General features: G+C 28.3%; 1 non-coding gene across 1 annotated transcript; it reads right to left on the reverse strand.

Moving 5' to 3' along the window:
* Positions 1-207: 207 nt before the first annotated feature.
* Trnas-cga lies at positions 208-289 on the reverse strand. The gene has a single exon. It is a non-coding gene; the product is annotated as a tRNA-Ser (tRNA).
* Positions 290-3,376: the final 3,087 nt, after the last annotated feature.

Genomic DNA, 3,376 nt, shown 5'->3' on the forward strand with positions numbered 1-3,376 from the left:
GGTTAAACTTTTGCTTATTTCGTAATAAATAATTAGAAATTTTCAATATTTGTTTTATAAATTATAGAAATGTCAAATAAATTTATTTTTGATTACAATCATAGTTAATCAGTTAAAATAGTGATCAGAATCATAAATATAATTTAAGCAATTAACTTGTATGAATTTAATAAATATAACCTATTACACGAAAAAAAAAAAAAAATTCGCTGCGAACAGGATTCGAACCTGTGCGGGCAGAGCCCATTTGATTTCGAGTCAAACTCCTTAACCACTCGGACATCGCAGCCTTATTACTATCGTTCTAAGCGGCAGTATATAAACAAGCTAATGTAGGTTAGATAAATTGTATGGGATCTTACGTGTCGACTCTGACGTGACTAAGTTACACGTCATAAATTCGTTATCACCACAGTTATTTTATCTGTTTCGCGTAACAAATTCATTCATTCTGCTAATTTACTGAATATTATGAATTATTCTATAGTTCCCTAGTGCCTAAAAATCAAATCTTTACAAGTACCTACTTCATTAAACATCGATATATATATTTTCTAAATTTTTATTATACCTACGGGTGTTGCAATAAAGTAGGTCAAGCCGCTAACCACAAGTTATTTGGGCAAAATTAATGGAACTTTCTTTATGTCATTTTTGATTTAGACGTTTCATTTTCAAGATACAGGATGTCAGAATTGTATTAATAATTCATTTGATTTTTAAAATACTGTATATTTTTATCTAATACTGATATCAGCATGAGCGGAGTAAAAGGGATAAATAATAATAAATAAAAGGAATTAATAATCTTAATTGTCCCGTATTTTGTTACACATGCGTAGATATGATTCAAATATATTGTGTTTTATTGCAAGCCTTTCTCTTGCACTTTTTAACTTTTGCATTATTTTGACGTAGGACTTAGTTTACGATGTATTGTAAATTGCTCGAATATGAGGTAGGTATCGACTTATTTGTTTTTTAGTTGCTTATGCGACGAATTAAGTTTTACAAAAATATTGTTGGGTGGTCAGAATGTCATATGTGGACCTGCTCAACGCTTAACAAAATTAGGTTTATAATTTTTCCATGATTGTTATTTGTGGTTATACAGGGTGTTTGTAAATAAGTGTGAAATATTTTAGGTGGTGGCAAAATGTTCATATAAACGTAGGCGTAGGTCGAAATATGCTTCGTTTCCGAGATACAGTGTTGAAATTTAAATTTTTTATTTATTTCTATTAAAGAATATTTCAGTTTTAAAGATATTGACTCGAAATTTGAAAAACGCTTTGTAGGAATAAATGTGCATTTTTTTGGGGTGATCCAAATAGTTGTACTTGTAACAGTGGCTTTTGTGGCAGAATACCAAAACCTTTTTTAATAAAATAAATGGTACGCCACTGACTTTTTCCCGTTTTGATATTTATTTAGAAATCTGCTACCAATTCTGAATGAAATTGGTCTCTTCATTTTTTTTCGTAAGATACACCGTTTTTGAGGAAAAATAAAACATATTTTAGTGTAAGTTGAGTATTTTTAATTTCTATTGATACATTATCTAGTAGGTTGCTGTCAATATTTCTAAATAAAGTACAACCATCAAATTTCGAGTCAATATATTTGAAATAATTAATAAACATAAATAAAAAACTTTAATTTAAACATTCTGCATCTCGGAAACGAAGCAGATTTGGACCTACGTTTATATGAACTTTTTTTCACAAAATAAGTTCGGCAACTATCCTCTAAAATATTTCGCACTTATTTACAAACACCCTGTATATTGATAGCAAAGCATGGAACCCAGGCCGTACTTTAGGGGATGTTTTCTATACTCACATAGAAAACTTTTATGACGGACAATTTTCGAAAAGAATTTGCTATATTAAAAATTAAAATTAGGGTTGCTGACCTTAAGCTCTTGAAAAGGGTTGCACATATTTGTACTAAATATGTATCTTTTCATAATCAACTGACATATGCAAACAGGTTTCTTTTCGTTTTTGGCAAAATTAAATTTACTACAATAACATTTTTCAAAATTCATATTGTACTTTTATGACAAATAAAAATTTCGAGAAAAATCAAAAAACTGCTATTTGTATCTATGATTTGATTACGAAGAAAATGTTTTACAAATATATTTTTTGGATATTCCAGGGCTAACAACCCCTAATTTAATTACTTATTTCGCAAATTTCTTCTGAAATTTATTCATCATGAACGTTCTCGTTGTGGACCTAGATTTTATCGCGATTTTATTTCAACAGACGATTATTTGAGTGATGTTAAGACAAAAAGTTCATATAAATATTGTTCCGCAGATGTTACGTTTTGAAGATACAGGGTGTTAAATTTTTGTAAAAAAAATTGCTATTTCGTAAATATCTTAAATACCCTTTACCCAATTTTGTTGTAATTCAGCAGTGTTATTTGTATTGTAAAGGGGCTAATTTAACCCTAACCTGATTAGATTTATTAAGTCCAGTGGCGTCCCAAGCGGTACCTTAACAAATATTTTTGACAAAAAAAATGTACGCCCCTGACTTTTTTGTAATTTTTATATATTTTTTTAAATAAGCAACTAAAAATACAACTTTTTTGTCTCTTGAATGTTTTTCGTATCTTGATTAATTTTTGTAAAAAAAATAAAATCCACCTAAGTCTATATCCCTGGACCACACAAGAAACATGGGGAAAAGTCTCTTTTGAAAATTGTCATTTTTTTAATATTTTTTTATTAATAACATCTAAATAACATAAATTATAAATTACACTGCCAAATTACAACAAAATTGGGCAAAGGTTCTAATGGGTATCTAAGATATTTATGAAATAGCAATTTTTTTACAAAAGTTTAACACTCAAATCTAAACACTAAAATCACTCAAATAATCGTTTGTTAAATTTATTGTACATACTTAATTAACACCCTGTATAGTGACAATATTTTGTATGTTTCTAGGTAATGTCTTATATAATAATTTAAGGGTGACAAATATATGAGATTTCTGATTCAACTAGGTAATTATTTTTTTGTAGTGTACTATAATTATGTGGTGGTAATGAGAAGATATTTTTAGGCAAATGACATTTTACATTTAAGTTAAAATAAATTAATACTGTCTGTCTTAAATCAAACACTTCTAAAAACAAGAGGTTATTAGTAACATTTAGATTTTTAATTAATACCTACCTACCTACTATTTTAAAAAAAGTGTTTCGCATAATTTGGAAAGGCGTTAAATGAGTTTTTAAGAAGGAACTCCCAACCAGTACACCATTTCTTATTTTTTTACAATGGATACTGCAATTTTTTTACTAAGAAATTAATATATATGTCCCAATCACAGGGCAGGTGCATATAGGGGTG

The sequence above is a fragment of the Anoplophora glabripennis genome, unplaced genomic scaffold (genome assembly GCF_000390285.2).
Source record: "Anoplophora glabripennis isolate ALB-LARVAE unplaced genomic scaffold, Agla_2.0 scaffold1070, whole genome shotgun sequence".
Classification (NCBI taxonomy): domain Eukaryota; kingdom Metazoa; phylum Arthropoda; class Insecta; order Coleoptera; family Cerambycidae; genus Anoplophora; species Anoplophora glabripennis.